Source organism: Rhinatrema bivittatum, chromosome 2 (genome assembly GCF_901001135.1).
Source record: "Rhinatrema bivittatum chromosome 2, aRhiBiv1.1, whole genome shotgun sequence".
Taxonomy (NCBI): domain Eukaryota; kingdom Metazoa; phylum Chordata; class Amphibia; order Gymnophiona; family Rhinatrematidae; genus Rhinatrema; species Rhinatrema bivittatum.
In genome coordinates, this window is record NC_042616.1 from 383151664 (window position 1) to 383165992 (window position 14329).

The 14329-nt window shown below is 38.8% G+C and overlaps 1 protein-coding gene across 5 annotated transcripts in view; it reads left to right on the forward strand.

The window, feature by feature from the left end:
• The window catches only part of ICE1 (interactor of little elongation complex ELL subunit 1), a 205402-nt gene that overhangs the window by 133572 nt on the left and 57501 nt on the right, over positions 1-14329 (forward strand). For 4 of the 5 annotated variants that reach the window (XM_029589992.1, XM_029589993.1, XM_029589994.1 and 1 more), the window contains one exon: positions 5467-10501. The exons of the other annotated variant lie outside the window; for it this stretch is intronic. The gene's annotated coding sequence lies outside the window, so the exon portion shown is untranslated. The remainder of the gene's footprint in view (positions 1-5466; positions 10502-14329) is intronic. 5 annotated transcript variants of the gene reach the window in all.

Genomic DNA, 14329 nt, shown 5'->3' on the forward strand with positions numbered 1-14329 from the left:
AGAAAAAGGAGATGATAATCCTCTTGTACAGGTGCTTGGTGAGGCCTCACCTGGAGTATTGCATTCAGTTCTGGAGACCATATCTCAAAAGGGACAGAGACAGGATGGAGGCAGTCCAGAGAGAGGCAACAAAAATGGTGAGGGGACTCCATCAAATAACTTATGAGGAGAGGTTGAAGGATCTAAATCTGTATACTCTGGAGGAGAGGAGGTGCACGGGAGATATGATATAGACCTTCAGATACCTGAAAGGTTTTAATGAAGCACATTCAACAAACTTTCTCTGTTGGAAAGAAATCAATAGAACCTAGGGGGTCACGTAATGAAACTCCAAGGACGACGACTCGGAATCAATGTCAGGAGATGTTTATTCACGGAGAGGGTGTTGGATGCCTGGAATGCCCTTCCAGAGAAGGTGGTGAAGACAAAAACGGTGAAAGATTTCAAAAGGGCATGGGATAAACACTGTGTAATCTCTAAAGGCTAGAGGATGGAAGAGAACACTCGGACACTGGTCAAAGGACATAACAGGACATTAGGGAGACACTGGTCAATGGATTTAACAGAATAGTAGAGAGACACATGTTCGTCCCCAACCTCTCTAGCATATTCCCCGAGCATGATTTAATGCCACTCTTCCCCTCCCCTCTTCTCCCTCTTCTTTTCCCATCTTTCAGCCTGATCTTCTTAACCCTCTCCTCTTCATTGCTACCCGATTCCTTTGAGCCCCACCACGCCCTTTCTATTCCTCATACCCATAGCGATATACATTAGACGCCTTACTTTATGTAACGCCTTTTTACCACTGTTTTTGTGCTCTATTATATTTGTCATTTGTTTTTTTTTGTTTTTTTTGACGACTTGTTTTTTTATAGTTATCTGTTATTTAACGATTTGATGACTTGTTTCAATGTAACGCCATAGGCCGCAGATTGTTCTGTTTCAATGGAAACCGATATGATTTGATATTTTATCAGAATGTCGGTATATAAAAATTCTAAATAAATAAATAAAATAAATAAGTGAGGAAAAGAGCACATGGGGTAAACTTGCTGGTGTGGCAGTTATTACCCGTAACAACAAGCCTTCATATTGTTGAGCAAACTCACATTGCTCTCTTCTTTAATGGCAGGAGGAGAAAAGGAAAAGGGAATTTAGTTTTGGACAGCAACCAACAAGGACATGATTATGCGGTCTGAGAAAACAAATAAGCATGGGAGTACTTGTTGATGTGGTTGTTACTACCCTTGACTAATAAGTCTTATACTTGAGATGTAACTCAACATTGCTTTCTGCTTCAAAAGGCAAGAGTTAATGGGGAATTGGACTCTGATTGGAACCAACAAGGGCCCTGACTTTAATGGTTGGGAAACGAAGTATGGAGTAACTTTTATTATGGGGGAGACCTGTATGGCATGATGGTGCTACCATGAGCTTGCTGGGCAGACTGGATGGAGCATTTGGTCTTTTTCTGCCATCGTTTCTATATTTCTATTAATTAGCTATTTTCTCTTCTATTAGGGTTTTAGCTCTTAACCACTTTCCCAGTTCTCTAGCTTTTCAAAGTATAGTTTCCTGATTCTCTCTTCTATGATATATTGTAGTCTGAGTGCTAAGTTTTTTCCCTTCCTTTTCTGCTACCTCTTTTGTGAACCATAATAACTTTTTTTCTCCGCTTACCTTATTTTCTTAATTGTCATTGACATTTCCTATTCCCTTCTTTCCTCTTTCTTGGTCAAGAAATCAGAATTGATCCTGCTGTATTTATTGTACCATAGCAAATTCTAGTCTTCCTACAAGGGTGGCTCCTTCTTTCCTCAAAACAGGGTCTGTTCTCCTCTTCACTTTTTTTTTTTTTAATCTATGGACCCTGCTGTTATGAACCACTACAGACCTGTATCAAATTTTCTATTTTTATGTAAAACTTTGGAAAGATTGTTTGGCTGTCTTAATAACTTTTGCTGCCAGAAATAATAAATATGTATTTTTTTATGAGCTTTTCTTTGCAGACATTCATAAAAAAAATCATGCCAGTTTACAATGAACTGAAAAGGAGGAAAATTACAATAAACGAGGGGAAGGGGAGATTGGGGCAGGCAAGAAAAGGGAGAGGAGAGATGGGAGAAGGAATTGTAGGTGGAAATAAAGGAAAGGAGATGGAAAAGGCAATAATAAATTGAGTACAATAGGAACTGTGTGCAAAGGAACTGTATGCAATAGGAACTATATACATCTTATATATCACTATATACATCTATATACATCTTATATCAGTCAAGTCTGCTAACAGATCCGGCATCGTTGCTAGTCTAATTTTAAAAAGGACCATAGAGTCTGCTCCTAACAGTTTTGGTCAGTGATTTTGGATGAAGAGCTGATGATGGGGGAAGGATGCATTCAGTCTTTAATGACATGATCATGGCCATCTACATCGACCAGCTTAAAGCTAATCATCTAGCTGAGATAAAGCCTGTTCTTAAGTCTAAAACGGAAGGAATGATGATTGGAATATAGGGATGCATATAGGGACCAATCTCTAATCTGTCCTTTTTATCCATGGTTCTTGAGAAAGCCTTGTTGCTTCAACTAGGGAATCCATTTAGAAGATCAAGACATTCTTTTCCAAATCAATTTGGATTTAGGAAGCATCATTTATTCAACTGAAACTCTTCTTTATTTAATGGATTCAGTTTTACGGGGCTTTGATTCTGGAGAATCTTATTTCCTCATTGACTTGACCATGGCCTTTGATACCATGGAAAATTGGGCATCGAAATGGCAGATTGAAATTTAAATGTGGATAAGTGCAAGGTGATGCATATAGGGAAAAATAACCCATGCTATAGTTACACAATGTTAGGTTCCATATTAGGTGCTACTACCCAAGAAAGAGATCTAGGCGTCATAGTGATTAACCCATTGAAATCAGTTCAGTGTGCTGCGGCAGTCAAAAAAGCAAACAGAATGTTGGGAATTATTAGGAAGGGAAATGGTGAATAAAACGGGAAAATGTCATAATGCTTCTGTATCGCTCCATGGTGAGACCCCACCTTGTACTGTGCACAATTCTGGTCGCTGCATCTCAAAAAAGATATAATTGCGATGTGAGAAGGTACAGAGAAGGGCGACCAAAATAAGGGGAATGGAACGGCTCCCTATGAGGAAAGACTAAAGAAGTTAGGACTTTTCAGCTTGGAGAAGAGACGACTGAGGGGGGATATGATAGAGGTGTTTAAAATAATGAGAGGTCTAGAACGGGTAGATGTGAATCGGTTATTTAGTCTTTCAGATAATAGAAAGACTAGGGGGCACTCCATGAAGTTAGCATCTGGCACATTTTAAAATTAATCGGAGAAAGTTCTTCTTCACTCAACGCACAATAAACTCTGGAATTTGTTGCCAGAGGACGTGGTTAGTTCAGTTAGTGTAGCTGTGTTTTAAAAAGGATTGGATAATTCTTGGAGGAGAAATCCATTACCTGCTATTAATTAAGCTGACTATAAAATAGCCACTGCTATTACTAGCAACAGTAACATGAAATAGACTTAGTTTTTGGGTACTTGCAGATTCTTATGGCCTGGATTGGCCACTGTTGGAAACAGGATGCATGGGCTTGATGGACCCTTGGTCTGACCCAGTATGGCATGTTCTTATCATAATTTATTACGTCATCAACTGACTGAGATTGGGATTGATGGTAGTATTCTTAGGTGGTTTTCTTCTTTTCTGTCTGACATCCTTTCAGATCAAATTTGGCAATTATTTTTCCGATGTTTTTCAGATTGAAAGGGTGTGCCTCAGGATTTATCCCTTTCAGTCACTCTCTTCAGTATCTAGATGCTTCCTTTATGTAAATTGTTGGGTTTAGGAATCTCATTTTATTTGTATGCTGATGACATGCAATTTTATATTCATTTTACTAAGTTATTTGAACGCATTATTTCTTTGATTTCAATTTACATGAAGGCTATTCAGCAAGTTCTTTAATTTGTCAAACTTACACTAAATTCTAGTAAGACTGAAATTATTTAGTTAAATAGAAATCTTTCAATGGTTAAACTGTTCTTGAAGTGGGTATTTCTAATATTCTATTGAATCAAGTACATAATTTAGGTATTCAACTAGATGAGTCTTGCTATGAAAAACATTAATAAGCTAATTAATGTGGGCTATGCCAAATTGCATTTATTCATCGATTGGCGACTATTTTTTTTTTTCTAATTTGTACTATTTAAATTTTCTACTACTAGGCCTTCCTGCTTGAACACTGATACCTATACAACTTACAGAATGCTTCAGCTAGACTCATTAAGATTGTAAAAATGTGATCACATAATGTTCACTTTGATTTCATTGCACTGGTTTCCAGTACAATTTAGAATTCATTATAAAGTTCTCATTCTAATCTTTAAGATTATTCATTTAAATGATACTGGTTGGATTGGCGCAGCATTGCATTTATATATCTGCAACGAGTACTGAGATCTCAAAATAAAGGTCTTCTGGTTGTTTTCAACATTGCGAAGTGCAAATCTGACGGAAGTAAGACACTGTGCATTTTCTATAGCAGGTCCTAAACTATGAAATTAATTGCCTAAGATGTTATATACTTTAACAGATAGGAAGAGATTCAAATATGAGTTAAAACATGGTTGTTTAAAAAAGCTTATAACCTTACTTAAGAGAGAGATTGAGACTGTGACTTGTAGAGCCATGAACAGAATTATTGATGATGAGATAATCTGACATTACGTATATGCCTGGAAGTGAGAGGGATTAAAGGTAATAATCTGTAATGTACTGATTATTTTAGTTGTGCACTATTTATTTTGTTACTATTTTATTTTATGAATATTTTTCTTTATTGGTATTATGAATGTTATCTATAAACCGTTGTGATCTAAATATGGAATGACAGTATATAAGATGTTTAAATAGCCATGCTTAATAACTACCTTCCTCCCTGGAGAATCGACTACCCAGCTAAAGCTAAACTCTGAAAAGGACCAAGTGGCTCATCATGAAACAATACATGTGTGGGAACTGCCACATATGCTCAATAGTAAAACTTTACTGAGCTAGAGAGATGGGTCCGTTGAGCACAGTCAGGTGATGTAATAAGTGTCACCCTACATGTTATGGCTAATTCATCTTGTTTACAGAGAACCCCCATTTTATGATAAGCAAACTCATTTTTTCATTGTTTCTCATACGCTCTTCCCAATCCTGAAAATCCAGAGTATCCCCTAAATCTGTTTCCTGAACTTTTTTCAATCCCCTTGGAGAAGATTTAAACTCTTTTATAAATTCTGAAGTTGTTTTGGGTGATGAGAGCAATATGATTCCAGTTTTAATTCCTGCAATTAATACTTCCATTAATGATATGACTGAGTTGAATTTTAATGCATTTTTAAATGTTGGGATTTTTTTCTCCTCCTTGTCACTCATTTTAACTGTGTTCCATAGTTGCAGAATGCAATGTTTGGAGAACTGACAGATTCCAGCGATGAAGAAGCTAATCAGAACACGCATAATGTGGAATATCTTCCAGAAAACAACATATCTGAATCTTGGAGTAATTGCACTTCTCAGACTATCAGTGAGAGAACTGACAGTGGTGAGCAACCATGTGAACCAGTAAATGGTGAAAACAGAAGCAGTAAATTAGAAGGAAATGAGAGACTCGTTACAATCTGACATTTTGGCAGTCATGACGCAGCACATTCAAGAGAGAGAGAGTAAAACAGAGCAAACCAGTGAGACTGCTGTTTCACCTGAATACATTTCAGCTAATGCAGAACATGTTGCTGAACCCATGGACTTTGAAGTGAAAGGCACATTAAATGACACACAAGCACCTGAACTGAGCCACATCACAGAGACCAAAAAATAAGTCTATGCAGTCTGAGACAACTTTAGCTGCTGAGGAAGTAATTACCAACTCTGGATATTTAATACAAACACTTAATGAATCTGTACAGTCTAAGAAACAGATTTTACACAAAGAAGTGGTGAGACTAACCTTGATGAATCTGTGAAATCCAACAAAACTGTCTTTGCAACTGACAGTATGTCAACTAATCCTAAACATTTCCAAAAAACATGTAATGAACTAATAGAAACAGATGGCGAATATATATTAAATAAGCTAGAAGGACCTAAATCAGACCATACTGAAGAGAGAGATAGGGAAAGAATACAAACTGAACAGTCAATCTTGCTACCTGAATTTGAGCTTAGAAACTATAAACATTTGGATTTAATATCTTGTGAGTCAGTAGCTGCAGAAAAATGTACAAGCAAAACTTGATGAACATAATTTATCTCCAAAAGCACAGAGAAATGGTGAACCACTTTCAACTGAAGTGAAAAATATATCAACTCTATTGGGTACATTAAACCAAGAGTACCATTCAGAAACAATTAGTGAGTCACAGAAAACTGAAGGGATGGACACAAAATTGGCCTGTAGTTCTGATTCAGCTGTAATTCAGAAGGAGATAGAATATTGTGTTGTCATCAGTATGAAAGAATGCAGGCTAGTGAGACAGACATAATTAAAAATGTCCCAAGGAATTGTATCATTCTGAAGAAAAAGTCCCAAGAAAATTGCAAACTGAACAAGGGCATATATCAAGCAAACTGGAAATAACTAATACAGAAACAAATAAAAAAACAACAGGTGAATCGAATGTCAGTGAAATAAAATTTGAGCCTTCTGTACCTGTTATAGGAAACAAACAGATTTAGGCAGGTTGATGAGACAAACAGATAGTACACACACATGTACAACAGCTAAACAGGTGCATGATAAAACTGCAGAGATGGCCTAAGAGTAATAATTCATTAGAATCTACATATTACAGGGTTACAGAGGACTAATAATATATCAAAGAATGATACAGATATTACAAACACATGTAACGTAGTCCACACACAGCATGCTCTAAAATTTAAAGAATTATTAAAAGCTCAAGAACAGGGCAGTCTACCTTCTAAACCTAAGCATGACCCTGATAAAGGAAAGAAAGCCATTGCAAACAGATATTATAGTACATATGTTACCCTCAAAAAGATGTTAGGGAAAAGAGTGACACAACAGTAATTCAGCATTATGTATCAGCAGATCAGGTGCTTGCTACTGAAAGAGTCTCTGAAGTAACACGTTCCCAGAAGAATGATTTGTGGAATCACAAATTATTATCAAGTGCTATCAAAAGTGGTATTGAACCTTTGTCTGATGTTGCAGATGAACATTTGATAAGTCATTCAAAATTTTTAATAGAGAAAAACAATGAGCGATTGAAAACGGAGGAAGTTATTGTTGAAAGAATTTCATCAGTTGAATCTGAACAAGATATCTCTCACGCACAGTCATTTCTAAGTGATGCAGGTGTTTCTATTGAAACAGAAAGTTCTCAAATTGATAGAATAAATGTTGAATTAAATGAGGTACAGTCTAATAAAAAATTAACACACAGTTCTAATGCTGATAAAAATCCAGATATTGTGGTTATTGGACTTGGTCAAGAGAAAAACTCCATGGATCACCCTGCCCAGGCACATGACTTTGCTGCTGAAAATAAACTGGTCTTTCAGAAATTAGTGGTAACAAAAAGCAGTTCATCTTGTCTTCAGTGTTCGGTAATGAAGCAGGTAATATGTGTAAAGAAGAAATACAGTCTAACACAGTGGCTTTTTAACTCTGAAGGTGCCCATATAGCCACAGATATTAGCCTGCATAGTATTCCTTCACTAAATGCTGAAACTCTAAAATCAAACTGCAAAGGCGTTGACTACCACCACAGCAGAAAGGATGAAATTCATCTTTTACGACATCTAAAAGAAGGTACAGAAAAGGGGCATGACTCAGAAATCAACAGATTAAAGCAACTTAATTCTAGTCCTGGTTGTAAAGATAATGAGCTAGAAACAGAAAATGGGCCAAGGCAACTAACCTATTGCCCAAGAACCACAGAAATCCCTGAGGAACCATGTCATCCCTGGTGCAGATCTTGTATGCTGTGGTGCAAAAGACCATCCCATCAAAATGCACATTGATCATGTAACTGTAAAAGAAGGTTTGGGTGCAAGGACAGAATACAGCAGCTTAAGTGTATCTTCTGTGGGAAGTGGACTTCTGTGCACTAATCTCTTGAGAGAAATCAGATGAAGAAGACACTTGGCAAAATCTGTCTTAGAATGTACAGAGAGAGTAAATATTAACATAAAGGACAATAATTTAAATATTGCAGGGTATCTGGTAAAAAAACAGTTGTGTTCAGATATGGCTTGTGAAAAGTCAATGAAATTCCCAAAGAGACTGAATGTGATGATTTAGAAGAGGACAATTATCCATTAAGAAAGGTCAAGTATACAAATCATCTTAAAAAATGTAGTTTGGTCACAGAAGAAGAGAGAGAACTTCCATTACATCAAGAAGTCAGAATTTCTGACAAACCTGAACCTTACCATTATGATGTAGAAATCTCATCTACATTAAATACAAATGACAACATGGCAGCTGCAGTAACAAAATTTGGTCACCTTATCTTCTGAATCACCATCTTTCATTGTAAATGAATCTCCATCTGTAATGGAAATGTGTGACCCTAAAGAAATAGGCATTCAATGTGAACTATTGGGAAAGCCTTTACTTGGCAAAACCAGATATTGTTACATTGCATACCACTATGGAACATTTTCAGAAAGAAGAAGAAAAAGAATTATCGAATGCAACCAAACATACATTGATGGTATAAATGTGATCTTGCCGTCTGTAGAACTTCTGTGCCACTAGCAGAAGCATCAGCAACGAGGAACACAAATCTGGTTGTTTCTGAGAGTTAATGCATCACAGCATCAGGTGCTGGAGCATTCCAGAATGAAAATTGAGTGTTGGGTAAATAGCAAATCAAATGATAGTATAACGTCGATAGAGGATATGGGTGTAGAGAGAAGCTTAAATCAAACATGGAGCAGGTTGTGGAGTACCAGACTGTTGCAAAAAGGTACAAGTCCTCAAAATGCAGCCTGTGAAGAATTAAATGATAAACAAAACAAACTTCTCACATTTCTTCTACTAACCTCTGTTTACAAGCAAAACCTGATTTTCTTTTGTCCTGTGATAACAGCCATACTGATACCCAAAAAGACTTTCAAATGGATGAAAAAACAAGACATTTTGACAAGAGCTACTTATGGAATCTATCTAGAACTGATGAAATACATGATCCTAGAGCAAATACAATATCAAATATTTCTACTAAAATACAAATTGAAGCAAACAAGGGCAAACCATCAGGTAGGTACCCCAGGGTAAAGGTAGGTAAATACTTTTCATGGCCAAGGAAATCAGCCAGTATTAGCAAATGCTGACACATCTTCTGCAAGAAATCATTCTGCCAGACACTATAACTAAAGTTAGGTCAGAAATGGGTCCACCGTTGCCACCTTTGCTTCCACCTCTGATGGCTACTCCTCCAAGATTGCTTCCACCTCTGATAGCTACTCCTCCAAGAGCTCTGCATCCTGTGTCTCCTATAATGTCCACATCAAGTAGGTCCTCATTGCCATCACCTCTTGATGATTTAATTCGCCATTACGTGAAACTCCAGTTCCTCCATTCGTGTCACCATTGTCAGATGATCCAAGGTACAAATCCCCTGTACTTAAAACACCTTCTCCTTCAGATGTACTCAGTAGGAGAGTTTTATCTTCACCTTTGCAGTTTTGCGCAGCAACACACCCAAGCATGCCCTTCCTGTACCTGGAAGACTTCCTCCTTCTGCGGCTGGGAAATCCAGTACCAGGCAAACCACAGGATTCTATTAGGATCCTGGATACGATGTATCCTGAACTGTCTGCCAGAGCAAGAACATTAAACATTCTTAAAGGTAATATTCAGCTTAACCGATGTGTATCTGTAGACTGTAAGAATTTGCCAGGACCTGTTAATCAGATCACAGGATTCAAAGCAATCACATCAACTTCAACTGCTTTTATGAAGACAGGAAATAGCTCCAACAATGACAGGAATAAAGATAGGCCAAGGGATTTAGAGCGTGTGCCTCCTCCATCTAATTCATTAGGTCATAATGGAAAAGATCTCTGATGCCAGCATCTATGCCAAAAAGTGCTAAAAGCTGTGTTTGGACAGAGAGTCGCCATGTACAGAGCTCATCAAAAAAGATTAGGTTGAATAGTTCCACTGAAGAGTTTGATGCCAGATCTGAGAGTGAAACTAGTAATACTGCTTGTAATGGTTCAAGACATCACAAACAAGCTGATAAATCCAGCTCTGTATTGCCATCCTTGGTACAGGGAGAGTGGTGATCTAAACAAGGAAGCAATAAATAATGCACTAAAGAAAATAGGTGAATCCTGTTTTGATCTGTTGCCTGTCATCCGAAGTCACGTGAAAGTGGGAAATATTTCCAAAGCTCCAGTAATGAGAGATGAAGAAAAAGAAGTGGTTTATGAATTCACAGACTCAAAGAAAGTAAGTTGGCTGTTTTTTGTTTTTTTAAAATCTTTTTAGGATACATAATTCTCTATTTATAGCCTAAATAGCTTGTATACATTTTTATGATAGTTTTCCCAGAGAACCTAATAATATTGTAGTTCAGTTTGTATGACTGTTTCATTATAACCTTTTAGTAAGTACGGTGTGCTTGTATACTCACTGTAACGTTTAAAATCTGGTTTCATATTGTGGCTGCTAAGATCATATCTGGGCATTTTTCTACTTGAGATCACCTTTGTATCTTCCGAGTACTGCTTGCTGAAAATATGAAGTCAGAATTACTAGCCCATTGACTTGTGTTACTTGCTTTAGATTTGTAAGGCATTCATGTGGTTGGATAAAAGTGTTGAAATCATTCTAACTAGGCATTAAACACGGACTATCTCAATCTCATTTTTTTGAATGACAATAATGTAGAACACTGAAAAAGATCATATCTTTAAATAAGTTATCAATATTTTATTCACCCTTTTACACAGTTAAACACACCCTTTTACACACCCAAAGCGAGAAACAGCAGCATAAAAACAAATAAATACAATTATAACAAAAAATCGGCAAAATTAAATTGCAGAATTCAAAATACAGTGCATTCAGAAAAAAATGCATATTATCAATTTAGAATAATACTGTAACGTAACAAACTGTGGAAAAAGTGAAGGGGTCTGAATACTTTCTGAATGCACTGTAAGTCTTGAAAACTTCAAGTTACATCAAAGGCACAATTAAAGAGCAAGATGCAGATCCAAGCTAATTTGATCAACATCTGTTCATGCTTGCACAAATAAGTGAGTTCTTCAGTATATATTGGACCTGGAAGTTGTGTAAACCAATTTTCTCAAACTCTGACCTTGAGAGGGACACAAGTAGGCCTGATTTTCAGAGTAGCTAAAATGCACAATTAACTTAAGATTTGGTTCATGTAAGCATATATATTCAATGAATTACATTAAAAGTAGGTGCATTGTGGCGTTTAAGGTCTAAAGTGCGGAACCACTGTTATAAAGGACTAGAAAACAAATGTTATAAACAGTAAATTCTATTTTATAAGTCCACATGAGGTCTGTACCCTCTGCCTGGGGGTTTCCCACGACATCCACGGGTGCCCCGACTGTGCTCAGATGATCCCTAAGGGCCGTCGTTCCAGGCTGGACAAGATGGAGCAGCTTTTTGGAACCAAAACGTCAGCTCCATTGACTCCAAAATCGGCAGCCGAGACACCTCTGATGCACCGTCGCCTTCCACGTCCCATCCAGTTCCTCTTCGTTACGAGAGGGACTTAGGGGATTGGCCCTCTCCATCGTCGGATCGATCCAAGGCATCCAGGTCATCAACCTCTGCACTGGAGACAGATCAGGGCCAATCACCAAGGGAAGCACCAGCAGTCCTCGCATGGCACCAGTGCCGATTCTGGAGAAGCACTAGCCCATGCCGAGCCTCCTCCGAAGCGACCTGTGGTGAAGAGGCCCCCAACCTCTTCCAGAACTGAGAGTCCTAGGCGTTCCTTACTGAGTGCAGTGTGGGGTACCGAGCCTTCACAGCCCCCCGTGGAGCCTCCAGTGATGTCTCACCCCCCTCACCTCCATCGTCTGTGTTCTCTTCACTGGACTTTCAGAGGAGGAGTTGGACCCCAGGGTTCAGCAGACAGTGCTCAGAGCCCTCTGGAGCTTTGAACCACCCCCGCACTGGCTCCCATACCGGCACTGGAGGCAGTGCTTGCCCTGAAAGTGCCCCTATTGGAGCATCTCTACATCCTTTTGGGCATCCTACCTGACGCAACCAGTGCCCAGGGCTCCTTCAGTTCCGCGCAGTAGCGTAGCCATGGGTTGGCCTGGGTGGGCAGATGCCCACCCAGTTTGGACCCAGGCCCACCTAACTGGAACCGGAAGTGGAGCACCAGTCCTGCAAGGTCCATCGCGGGATCCCATCTCCGCGCAGTGAAGAGGAGGACCCAGGGCCAGCACGCATTCCATGCTTTGCACGGCCCACATGAGGAAGCAATCCGCGGCCGTCTGGTCCAACGATCTTCCTATTTTTTTGGGGGGAGGGAGCGAATGGCCGCACTATAGCTTCCACTTCCCTCTCTCTCCTCCCCCCCCCCCAAAGCAGGAAGATTGGTGGGACGTATGGCAACAAAGATAGCAGAGAGGCCAGTGGCAGCAGGAGAGGCCAACTGATCTTCCTGCTTGGGAGGGGGAGGAAGTTGTGTGTGGGCTTGAATGTGTATGTGGTGGGTGAGAATAGGAGCTTGAATGTATGTAAGTGTAGGTGAGAATAGAAGCCTGGGTTTGTGTGTGGGTGAGAATGGGAGCTTGAATGTGTGTATATATGGTTGAGAATGGGAGCTTAAATGTGTATATATATGGGTGAGAATGGGAGCCTGGGTTTGTGTGTGGGTGAGAATGGAAGCTTGAATATGTGGGTGAGAATGGAAGCTTGAATGTGTGGCTGAGAATGGAAGCTTGAATGTGTGTATGTGTGGGTGAGAATGGAAGCTTGAATTTGTGTATTTGTGGGTGAGAATGGGAGTCTGGGTTTGTGTGTGTGAATGGGAGCTTGAATGTGTGTATGTGTGGGTGTGAATGGGAACTTGAATATGTGTATGTGTGGGTGAGAATGGGTGAATGGATGTGCGTCTGTGTGTGCATAAGAATGTAAGCCTGGGGAAGGGTGAGAAAGTGAGAGCTTGTATGCGTGTCTGCAGAGAATGTGAGCTTGTGTGTGGGGGGGAGGGCATATGAGAGTGAGAGCTTGAGTGTTTGAAGCATTTGTCTATTGTTTAATTATTATTTTATTTAGTTTGTCCATTTGTGTTTTAGTTTATTTTTAGAAGCTTTATTCTGCTTTTGTGGTTTTTTCTTTTATCTGTTTGAAAATTATTTAACCTGTTTAATTTTATTGTGCACATTTTTTTTAGATGAATTTGTGCATTGCTGTGAACCTGGAAGATAGAGTAGGCCAGATTGACAAACTAAAGAGTAGCAAATCACCTGGACTGGATGGTATGCACCCCAGGGTTCTGACGGAACTCAAAATTGAAATTTCAGATTTATTAGTTAAAATTTGTAACCTATCATTAAAGTCTTCCATTGTACCTGAAGATTGGAGGATGGCCAATGTAATCCCAATATTTAAAAAGGGCTCCAGGGGGTGATCCAGAAAACCATAGACCAGTGAGCCTGACTTAAGTACTGGGAAAAATAGTGGAAACTATTCTAAAGATCAAAATCACACAGCATATAGAAAGACATGGTTTAATGGAACACAGCATGGATTTACCCAAGGCAAGTCTTGCCTTACAGATCTTCTTCATTTTTTTTAAGGTGTTAATAAATATGTGGATAAGGTGAACTAGTAGATGGGAGTGGAGTGCCTTGGGGATCTGTACTTGGAAAAGAACGAGATGAGTGAGGTAATTTAATTTGCAGATGATACAAAATTGATCAGAATAGCTAAATCACAAGCGGATGTGATAAATTGCAGGAGGACCCTTGCGAGACTGGAAAATGGGGCATCCAGATGGCAGATGAAATTTAATGTGGAAAGGGCAAGTTGATGCATATAGGGAAAAATAATCCATGCTGTAATTACACTGTTAGGTTCCATATTTGGAACTACCACCCCAAGAAAAAGATCTAGGCATCATAGTAGATAATACATTGAAATTGTTGGATAAGTGTGCTGTGGCAGTCAAAAAAAGCAAACAATGTTAGGATTTATTAGGAAAGGAATGATGAATAAAACATAATGTCATAATGTATTGCTCCATGGTGGGACCAAACATTGAGTACTGTGTACAGTTCT